Source organism: Chiloscyllium plagiosum, chromosome 4 (genome assembly GCF_004010195.1).
Source record: "Chiloscyllium plagiosum isolate BGI_BamShark_2017 chromosome 4, ASM401019v2, whole genome shotgun sequence".
Lineage (NCBI taxonomy): Eukaryota > Metazoa > Chordata > Chondrichthyes > Orectolobiformes > Hemiscylliidae > Chiloscyllium > Chiloscyllium plagiosum.
The window spans coordinates 88,100,489-88,112,258 of record NC_057713.1 but is presented as its reverse complement, the minus strand read 5'-3'; the positions used below and the strand labels follow the sequence as shown (position 1 = coordinate 88,112,258).

General features: G+C 46.2%; 2 non-coding genes across 2 annotated transcripts; both read right to left on the bottom strand.

Annotated features, from left to right (window-relative positions):
- Positions 1–5,351: 5,351 nt before the first annotated feature.
- On the bottom strand, positions 5,352–5,422 carry trnag-gcc. Its single transcript has one exon. It is a non-coding gene; the product is annotated as a tRNA-Gly (tRNA).
- A 1,389-nt stretch (positions 5,423–6,811) lies between these two features.
- On the bottom strand, positions 6,812–6,976 carry LOC122549619. Its single transcript, XR_006311616.1, has one exon. It is a non-coding gene; the product is annotated as a U1 spliceosomal RNA (small nuclear RNA).
- Positions 6,977–11,770: the final 4,794 nt, after the last annotated feature.

The window sequence follows — 11,770 nt, the reverse complement described above, 5'->3', positions numbered from 1 at the left end:
GGTATCCTGTTGCGAGGAGGCAACTTCACCATCTCCGAGGTTAAGGGGGTGGTGGGCGGGCACTTCCTCGTCACCAACGTCATGTACAGGAATGCTCCCCGAGTCTGATTAATGTGTACGCCCCAGCGGGTAAGAGTGAACGCTTGGCCGTCCTGCAGCGGTTTTCACTGTTGCTGGCTATGTCCAGGCCGGTCATTCTGGCTGGAGACTTCAACTGTATCATTGATGCAGATGGACAATCCGGCGGGGGGGCAGTAAAACTGGACGCCACGTACAGAGCCCTGATGGACACGATAAAAGATGCCAAACTGCACGACGTCTTTAGCACCCCTGCAGACGGAGCGCAGTGTAGGTACACCTGGTCACGGGCAGGCGGGCCTATCTGCTCAAGGATAGATTATCTGTTTGTGTCCCGAACGCTCTCAGTCAGATCCACCGACGTCAAGTCGGTGTTCTTCTCTGACCACTGCCTCCTGCTGGCCGACTGTCACCTACAGGACGAGCAGCGGGCTGGTAAGGGAACGTGGAAGCTGAACACAAAGCTGTTGACCCCAGGAAACATTGAGGAGCTCAAGAGGGACTCCGCAGGTTGGAGAACCGTGAAGCCCCTCTTTGAGTCCCCAGCGGACAGGTGGGAAACAGTAAAAGGGAACACCAAGAGGTTCTTCATCCTCAAAGGTGTTCAGGAGGCGAGAGAGAGGCGGGGAAAACTGTCCCAGCTCCAGGAAAGTATGCAGAACCTGCTCCTTCTGCAGACGATGGGAGTCGATGTCATGGAGGACCTCAAGGAGGTGAAGGGCCAGCAAGCCTCGCTCTTTGCCTCAGAGGCCTCCAAGATAATCTTCCGGTCCAGGGTCCACTCGGTGGAGCAGGACAAGACGTGCTCATGTTTCTTCTTCCAGAAGGTGCACAAAGAGAGCTCCGTGCTCAGCAGCCTGAAGGAAGAAGATGGCTCGATAACGTCATCTCAGGCTGACGTCATGAGGATCAGCAAATCCTTCTATGCCAGTCTGTATGACGCGAAGCCGACCGACAGCACGGCCTCCCAGTCGTTCCTGTCCTCTATCACGGAGTCTTAGACGACAGAACACGCAAGAGGCTGGACCAGCTGCTATCTCTGGACAAGCTGAACAAGGCCTTCGAGTCCTTCGAAAAGAATAAAACTCCCGGAAGCAACAGCTTACCGGTCGAGCTCTATTCCGCTCTGTCGGACTTGATTGGCCAGGACCTGCTGGAGGTGTATGTCGGTATGCTTCGGGCAGGTACCATGAGTGAATCCATGAGGAAAGGCATCATCACCCTCATCTACAAGCGGAAGGGGGAGAGGGAGGAACTCAAAAATTGGAGACCAATCTCACTATTGAATGCGGATTACAAAATTCTGTCAAAGGTAATCGCCCACCGGGTCAGGTCTGCTCTGGGGTCGGTGATTCACCCTGACTAAACCTGTGCTGTACAGGGCAGGAAGATTGCTGAGAGTCTCGCACTCCTCAGGGATACGATCGCCTATGTGCAGGACAGAGGGTTGGACACCTGCCTGATCAGCCTGGACCAGGAGAAAGCCTTTGACAGGTATATGAGAGATGTTCTCTCCAAAATGGGCTTTGGGGAGGGAATCTGCAATTGGATCAGACTGCTCTACACCAACATTGTCAGTGCAGTCTCAATCAATGGGTGGGAATCAGATAGCTTCCCAGTCAGATTTGGAGTCAGACAGGGCTGCCCTCTCTCTCCTGTCTTGTTTGTGTGCTGCATAGAGCCATTTGCCAAGTCCATCAGGAAGGATGCAAGCCAGAGAGGGTTGACTATTCCTGGCAGCGGGGGCCTGCAGGTTAAGGCCTCCCTGTACATGGATGATGTCGCTGTTTTCTGCTCGAATCTGTTGTCCGTGGACAGACTCATGTGCATATGTGACCAGCTCGAAGGGGCCTCGGGGGCCAAGGTAAACCGAGGCAAGAGTGAGACCATGCTCTTCGGGAACTGGGCCAACCAGTCCTCGATCCCCTTCACCGTCAGGACAGACCACCTGAAGGTGCAGGGTATTTGGTTCGGGGGTGCTGGGGCGTGCGCCAAGTCTTGGGAGGAGCATATCAGCAAAGTGAGGCAGAAACTGGGCAGATGGAAGCTACGGTCGCTCTCCATCGCGGGAGAAAACCTGGTCATCATGTGTGAGGCACTGTCATTGCTGTTATACATGGCACAGGTCTGGCCTATTCCCAGAACCTGTGCTGCTGCAGTCACCCGGGCCATCTTCCAATTTATATGGAGGTCAAAGATGGACCGGGTCTAAAGGGACTCGATGTATAAAGATCTAGGCAATAGGGGAAAAAATACACCCAATGCCACCCACGCCCTGATGGCCACCTTTGTGTGTGGCTGCATCATGCTGTGCGTGGATCCCCGGTACGCAAACACCAAGTACCACTACGTACTGAGGTCCTACCTGTCCCCGGTGTTGCGAGGGATGGGCCTGGCCACGCTGCCGCAGAACGCTCCAAGTAGTTGGACTGTTCCGTATCACCTGTCCTTCGTGGAGAAGTTTTATGAAGCAAAATACCTTTGACCACAAGTCCATCAGGAAGTGGTCAGCACGTAGTGTCCTTGAGACCCTTTGGGAAAAGGAGAGGACGGATCCTATCGAGCGGTTCCCTGAGCAGACTGTCAAAGCCATTTGGCAGAATGCTTCATCGCCAGAACTTTCCAACAAGCACCAAGACATGGCTTGGCTGGTGGTGAGAAGGGCTCTGCCTGTGAGATCCTTTATGCACGCCCCAGACTCTCAGCCGCACCATACGCTGCCCTCGAAGCGGCTGCGGGGGGGATGACACACACCTCCTTCTGGAATGTGCCTATGCAGAAGAAGTCTGGAGAGGAATGCAGTGGTGTTTGTTGAGGTTCGTCCCGAGCAGCGCTGTGACGCGGGACTCCGTGCTCTACGGTCTGTTCCCTGGGACACACACCGAGATGAACATCAACTGTGCCTGGAGGATCATCAACTCGGTGAAGGACGCTCTCTGAGCGGTCCAAAACCTATTGATCTTCCAGCTGAAGGAGTTGACCCCGACTGAGTGTTGCAGACTGGCACATTCCAAGGTTCAAGACTACATGTTGAGGGACGCGCTGAAGCTTGGGGCAGCTGTCGCCAAGGCGCGGTGGGGAAAGACCACCGTGTAACGTCTGCCTGCCTAAGCAAAGGGGGCCGCAGCAGTAAGGAGGCTCCGCTGACCCCCCAGCTAAACATGTGTATAGTAATCGTACAGACCTGTATAGATGAATGATTACTCTGTCTCTGTATCTGTATGCAAAGAAATGGAATGTTTGCGGATGTATGGCAGGACCAATTGTACAGATCATCCATATATTTATGAATAAAGTATGTTTTTGAAATAAAAAGAAAATTTTAGCATCAATAAGCCTTTTAAGGACTTAGTACAGAAGAAATGGGACACTTGGATGCAAGAAGGGGAAAAAAGTTTCACAAAGGGTGGCAAAATGCATGCTCCATTACTTGCAACTGTATGTGAGTGGATTGTTGAGTCCTGGAAGGAGATGAAAACTGAAACTATTGTGAAAGTCTTCAAAAAATGTGGAATTTCTAATGCTTTAGATGGTACAGAGGATGACTATTTATGGTCAGATGGAAGTGAGGATAAATCACTTGATGATCCCCTTCAGAGTGTGGATGAAGATGATCCATACGGTGATATGCTTGACTCAGACGACTAGAATGCCTTCTTACTTCATGAATTGTGTGTTGGACTAATACCCCCGGTAGATGGCCTGACCACCTGCTGGTGCGCCTGTTAACTTTTGTACATATGTGTAGACCTACATGCACTTACGGTAATGGTAAATGGAATATGGTATGACAGTACCATTCTACCTTAGCAGGCAGAATGGAGACAGTTATTTTGTAGATAAATATTTAATAATGGTCATGATTCTTTTTCCTTTCATTATTTATTATTTTACATAACTATCTGGCTCTTGTTTGCCCACTTTGTGACTCATGCCAAGATGAATTTCATCTCCTCGAAAACAATACCTCGTGTATAAGTCGACCCCCTAATTTCAGCCTAGAAATGGTCTTCAAAACTCCACCTATACACGAGTATATAGGGTAATTACCTGCTGTATCTGCAAACCAACATTTTGTGATTTATGCACAAGGACACCCAGGTTCTTCAGTGCAGCAGCATGCTGCAATTTTTCACCATTTAAATAATATTCCATTTTGCTATGATTCCTACCAAAATGGATGACCTTACATTTACCAAATTTATACTCCATCTGCCAGATGCTTGCCTACTCGTTTATCCCTCTACAAACATTCAGTGTCCTCTGTGCACTTTGCTCTACTATTCATTTTAATGTCATCTGTTAACTTTGACATACTACACTAGGTCCGCAACTCTAAATCATCTATTAAATTGTCAACAATTGCGGTCCCAACACTGATCCCTGAGGCATACCACAAGCCATTGATCGCCAACCAGAAAGAGATATACTTATCCCAACTCTTTGCTTTCTGTTTATTAACCAATCTTCTATCTTTGCTAATGCATTGTCTGCCACACAATGCACCTTTCTCATATCTAGCAGCCTTTGTGTAGCACCTTGTTGAAAATCCAGATACACCAGATCCATTGATTCACCATTGTCTACTGTGCTTGTGATGTCCTCAAAGAATTCCAGTAAGTTAGTTAAACATGACTTGCCTTTCATGAACCCATGCTGTGACTGCCCGATGGGACAATTTCTATCAGATGTCTCACAATTTCTTCCTTGATTCTCGATTCAAGCATTTTCCCCGGCACAGAAGTTAAGCTAACGTCCTATCTGTTTTCCAATCTGCTGGAACCGCATTCCATCAGGGCCAAGAGATTTATCTACCTTTAGCTCCTGTTATCTCGCCCAACAGTTTCTATTTAGTAATAATGATTGTTTCTAGGTCCTCACTTGCCATAGTCTCCTTTTCATCAATTATTGGCATGTTATTTGTGTCGTCTACATTATTAAATTTCCCTTCTCATCCTAATGTTTACCTTAGTCTCCCTTTTTCATTTTATACATTAACATGGTTTAACTTTGCACCACTAATCTGCACTACCACAGTTTTGTATGAGATTATAAAAGCAGGTATTTTACCTTTACCAGCAAAATGCAGCAGTCATCTTCGTTAAAAATTCATGTCATCAAAATCTCATGCACTGTAGTGGCAAAGGTAAAATATAAATGAATAACTTTAGCATAGACAGAAACTTAAAAGTAATAATTTTATACTAGACAGCTTTCATCGTTCAAAGTTTGTACAACTATCCACAGAGATTTAGCTAAAAGATGTACACCAATGCATTGGCCGGGAATCGAACCCGGGCCTCCCGCGTGGCAGGCGAGAATTCTACCACTGAACCACCAATGCAAGTGATATTTTTGTGTTTCCCTTCTGTGTTCATATCAAAACTTTACAGAGCATTAGGTAATTTTCACAAAGGTTATTAATCCAGTATTCCAATTCTTTCAAGTTTATTTAAATGCAAAACATCAAAATAAGCAAACTTTGCTTGTCTCTAAAGCACACTGAAACAATATTTTTGTCTATGAATAGTCCAGTAATTATGTTTGCAGCATTAACTTATGTTAAAAAGAAGCTGAGCTATATACTGCTGTAACCAGAGCTTGCAGGCTTACTCATGATGATGTGGCAAGCTCTCGGCTTCAGCTCACAAACCACAATAAACATAAAACATGAATCCCACTGTGCCACCAAACTGCAGGCTGATTAACAACAGCAAACAGTGAGTCACAAATGGCTGTTTTCTTTCAGACTGAATTGAAAGTGGTTTGATATGGACCTATCAGCCACTTCCCCAAGAATAATGGACTGACATGAAACAGTTCATGTCTGCATGAACAGTGATTTATATTGCTTACTGAACTAACCTATCATATCCCGCTTTATGCAAGGAAATAAATTGTTTGAATGGATTCTTTTTTTTAAACACTCTCAAGATTGAAACTGAGATTCAGCGTAATATGCTTTGAAGCAGGCTGCAAAATTACAAATATGTACATTGGCAGTTTTTAAAATAATCTGGAAGGATCATAAGCACAGAATTCTGTTTTCAGACATTTAATGGAACATCTCTATGTGAATTGAGATAGCTAATAAATAAAATTAGAGAATATTTGCCTAAATAAATTAAACATAAAGTATGTGATTAGATTCCCTACACTATGGAAACAAGCCCTTCAGCCCAACACCAACCCTGCAAAGAATAACTCACCCAGACCCATTCCCCTACATTTAGATTAGCTTTAATTCCCTGACTAATGTACCTAACACTACAGGCAATTTAGTATGGCCAATTCACCTAACCTGTACATCTTTGGACTGTAGGAGGAAACCCACTCAGACATAGTGAGAATGTGCAAACACCACACAGATAGATAGTCACCAAAGGTAGGAATCAAATCTCGATCCCTACAATGTGAGGTAGCACTATTAACCACTGAGCCACCATGCCACCCTAAATTGTACATTAACATGTTAGCTGGGAATTGAACCTAAGTCTCTCATGTGGTAGGCAAGAATTCTACCACTGAACCACAAATGCAAGCTACAACGCAGTCCCTCACTAATTTTGTAGTCAAGTATCCTGCAATGAGATAGTCTCATCCTGGGAGAAACTCCTTCCTGATCACAGTGTCTGCCCTGCCCAGGTAAGTATAACAACTACGCACTAGTGCATGGGCCGGTAATCAAACCCAGGCCTCCCGCATGGTGAGTGAGAATTCTACCACTCAACCACTAATGAACGCTATAAGCATTGGCCCCCACTACCACTACTTTTGCAGTCAAGTATCCTGCATCTGGGAACATCGCAGACATCAGTGCATCCGAAGTGCAATGGAATAGCCTCATCCTGGGAGAAGCTCCTTGTTGATCATGGTGTCTCGCCTGCCGGGTAAGTATAAAAATTGTCCACTCGTGCATTGGCCGGGAATCTGGTGTCAGTATCTGTGACTTATTGGCGATTGCATTCCTTAAACCTGAAAGGAAGAGAAAAATAATTCTTATTAAGGCATTGAAAGAGACACTGAATGAAAATCAAGTGCAAGATAAATTTGAAATGAAATCAGGCAGTGCTGATGGACAAAGATGTCAAGAGTGTGCATGTGGGATGGTGCTCGGTACTGAGTGTCGATTGCAGGATGTGGTTTCTAGGAAAGGTTGTATGTCTCTGAGCTACCTGTAATTCTGGGTGTACCTGAAACATAATGGATGGAATTCCAGTTGAAATCTAAATTGGGTAAGTCAGAACCAAAGCAAGGGAGAGATAGAAATGAGATGACAAGATTCCAGAGAAAGAATATTCCTGTTAGAGTGAAAGGATAGGCTGGTAGTTATAGGGAATGCTGGATGGCTAAAGAAATTGAGGGTTTGGTTAAGAAAAAGAAAGAAGCATGTGTCAAGTATAGGCAGGATAGATCGAGTGAATCCTTAGAAGAGTATAAAGGCAGTAAGAGTATACTTAAGAGGGAAATCAGGAGGGCAAAAAGGGGACATGAGATAGCTTTGGCAAATCGAATTAAGGAGAATCAAAGGGCTATTACAAATACATTAAGGACAAAAGGGTAACTAGGGAGAGAATAGGACCTCTCAAAGATCAGCAAGGTGGCCTTTGTGTGGAACTGCAGAAAATGGAGGAGATACTAAACGAGTATTTAGCATCAGTATTTACTGTGGAAAAGGACACAGAAGATATAGAATGTAGGGAAATAGATGGTGACATCTTTAAACATGTCCTTATTACAGAGGACGAGGTGCTGGATGCCTTGAAATGCATAAAAGTGGATAAATGCTCGGGTCCTGATCAGGTATACCATAGAACTCTGTGGGAAGCTAGGGAAGTGATTGCTGGGCCCCTTGCTGAGATATTTGTATCATCGATAGTCACAGGTGAGGTCCCGGAAGACTGGAAGGTGGCTAACATGATGCCACTGTTTAAGAAAGGTGGTAAAGGCAAGCTAGGGGATTATAGGCCAGTGAGCTTGACGTCGGTGGTGGGCAAGTTGTTGGAGGGAATCCTGAGGGATAGGATGTACAATGTATTTGGAAAGGCAAGGATTGTTTAGAGATAGTCAACATGGCTTTGTGCGTGGGAAATCATGTCTCACAAACTTGATTGAATTTTTTGAAGAAGTAACAAAGAGGATTGATGAGGGCAGAGCGGTAGATGTGATCTATATGGACTTCAGAAAGGTGTTTGACAAGGTTCCCATGGGAGACTGGTGAGCAAGGTTAGATCTCACGGAATACAAGGAGAACTAGCCATTTGGATATAGAACTGGCTCAAAGGTAAAGACAGAGGGTGGTGGTGGAGGGTTGTTTTTCAAACTGGAGGCTTGTGACCAGTGGAGTGCCACAAGGATTGGAGCTGGTTCCACGACTTTTTGTCCTTTATATAAATGATTTTGATGTGTACAGGTATAGTTAGTAAGTTTGCAGATGACACCAAAATTGGAGGTGTAATGGACTGCAAAGAGGGTTACCTCAAATTACAACAGGATCTTGATCAGATGGGCCAATGGGCTGAGAAGTGGCAGATGGAGTTTAATTCAGATAAATGCGAGGTGCTGCATTTTGGGAAAGCAAATCTTAGCAGGACTTATACACTTAATGGTCAGGTCCTAGGGTGTGTTGCTGAACAAAGAGACCTTGGAGTGCAGGTTCATAGCTCCTTGAAGGTGGAGTTGCAGGTAGATAGAATTGCGAAGGTGTTGTATGCTTTCCTTTATTGGTCAGAGTATTGAGTACAGGAGTTGAGAGGTCATGTTGCAGCTGTACAGGACATTGGTTTGGCTACTGTTGGAATATTGCATGCAGTTCTGGTCTCCTTCCTATCGGAAAGATGTTGTGAAACTTGAAAGGGTTCAGAAAAGATTTACAAGGATGCTGCCAGGGTTAAAGAATTTGAGCTATAGAGAGAAGCTGAACAGGCTGGGGCTATTTTCCCTGGAGCGTAGGAGGCTGAGGGGGTGATCTTAAAGAGGTTTACAAAGTCATGAGGGGCATGGATAGAATAAAAGACAAAGTCTTTTCCCTGGGGTGGGGGAGTCCAGAACTAGAGGGCATAGGTTGAGGGTGAGAGGGGAAAGATATAAAAGAAACTTAAGGGGCAACATTTTCACGCAGAGGGTGGTACGTGTATGGAACGAGCTGCCAGAGGAAGTGGTGGAGGCTAGTACAATTACAATTACAAGGCGTTTGGATGTATATATGAATAGGAAGGGTTTGGAGGGATTTGGGCTGGGTGCTGGCAGGTGGGACTAGATTGGGTTGGGATATCTGGTCAGCATGGACTGGTTGGTCCAAAGGATCTGTTTCCATGCTGTTCATCTCTTTGATTCTATGACTCTTAGTTCTTGTATCAAAGTCCAGCACTGACCTCATCTCCTCTGGAGATCTTCTCTCCATAACATTACCTTACAGATTCTAATCCCACATAACCTGTTTCTACCAACTTCCTCCAAATCTACAAACAGGGCTGTCCTGCCTGGCTTTACATCAGTTCCATGATTTCAAGTTTTCTGGTCCCAGTCATCGCCCCTTAACCATGAACATGCAATCTCTCTACTCATTCATACCTCATCCAAATGGAGTGATGGTGGCTCAGTGGTCAGCACTGCTGCCTCACAGTTTTAGGGACCTGGGTTCAATTCCTGCCTGGGGTGACTATCTTGTGGTGTTTGCATATTCTCCCTGCATGGGTTCCCTCTGTGTGTTCCTGTTTCCTTCCCAGTCCAAAGATGTGCAGATCAGGTGAATTGCCTATAGTGTTAGGTGCATTGGTCAGTGGAAAATGTGTCTGGGTGGGTTACTTTCTCGAGGGTCACTGTGGACCTGTTGAGCCAAATGACCTGTTTCCACTCTGTGAGGAATCTAATCTAAGCTTCTTCCTTGAAAGGAGATCTGAATAGTCCATCCACTTCTGCCTGGCTGAGCTCATTTTCACGTTGAACAATTTCTCCTTTTGTCTTACTCTCTCCATTTGTCCCAGATTCCCTGACACTTTGCAAGGTATGTGCAAAATTCTATGTTCCCTTTCACAACCCTTTCTCCACAATCGCCTGAAATTGGAAAAGTTTTGCTTTAAATTCCATCATTCTTTCATCTTCAACTGGTCAACCTCAGATTCTTCATTTCAACTTCCTTGACTTACCTGTTCCCATTTCTGGGATACACTGTTCACCAATACCCAATGCATGCTCAGTTACTACCATAGTCATCTTGGCCATATTTTTTCACACCCTGTTTCCTGCAAGGACACTGTTCCTTTCTCTTAGGTTCTCTATCTCTCTATCTCTGTTGCATCTGTTTCGCTGGTGCACCTTCTTCTTGGATGCTTGTGATATTGTTACTATATTCCTAATTTGAAGATTCCCATAGTTGTGCTTGACCCATTTGCCACACTTCTGCCCTTACCATTTCCCCTCCCACTCGCAGCAATGACAGGATTCCCCTTGTCTTCACTTTCCACCCCATCAGCCTCTGCATTCAAAGGCTCCACCATTCCCCTTACCTCCAGCAGAATGCCACCAGTGAACATATCTTCCTCTCCCATCTCCATCAGTATTCCACAGATAGTGTTCCCTCCATGACACCCTGGTCCACTCCATTCCAGTACTTTTTCATCTTCCCATGCAATCGCAAAAAGCATGACACTTATCCATTTACGTCTTCTTCTTCACTTTCGGAAGCCCCAAACACACCTCCAACGAAGATCTGAAGGAGCAATTTCCTTGTACTTCTTTCAATCTACTTTATTGCATTTACTGCTCACAATAAAGTATTCCCTACCTCACGCAGACTGGGTGACAACGTTCCAGAACACTATCACTTTATCCATAAGATTGAACCTAACTTTCTGGTTGCTTGTCATTTCAATACACTATTTAATATTTTCTGTCCTTGGCCTGCTTCAGTGTTCCAGCAAAGTCTGATGTAAGTTGAAAGAACAGCATCACTTTTTCCATTTAGAACATTTACAGCCTTGGCAACTCAACATTGAGTTCAACAGCTTCAAACCTGAAGTTTGAAATTTTGATTTGCTCCCGTTCCTACTTGCTTTCACACTCCTGCTGCGACTTTTTTTTGTCACCACTGCCACATTTTCAATTCAACTGTTCCAGAATCTTCCATCGGCCTCCGAAATCAGACTGGCGCCATTACACACGCGGCCGCTACATCGCCCGCGGCAATAGCTGCCGCCGATGACGCCGATGACGTCACTTCCGCCCCCACCGACCTCGCAGCCTCTGCGATCACCGCCCAAACAACCTCCTCCACGATCGCTGCCTAGACAACCGCCTCCGCGATCGCCATGAAGACAATCGCCGACAGATTCGCGACCTCCGCGGCTATGGGGAATACCTCTGTCTCTGTGGTCACCGCAGTCACTTCCGCCCCCAGTGACGTCACTAACCTACACGCCCACAACGCCGCATGTGTCTCCGCCCCCACGCCGATCTCCACACCTAACCACGCCCCCCGGCGAGTTCCGTCACCACGCCTAACCCCGCCCCTTCGCCGATCTCCGACTGCATGCCTAACCCCGCCCCCACGCCAATTTCCGTCACCACGTCTAACCCCGCCCCTTCGCCGATCGCCATCACCACGCCCAACCCCGTCCCCACGCCGATTTCCGTCCCTGCCCCCAGCCCTAACCCCGCCCCCACACCCAGCTCCAGCCCCACACCAGGTCCT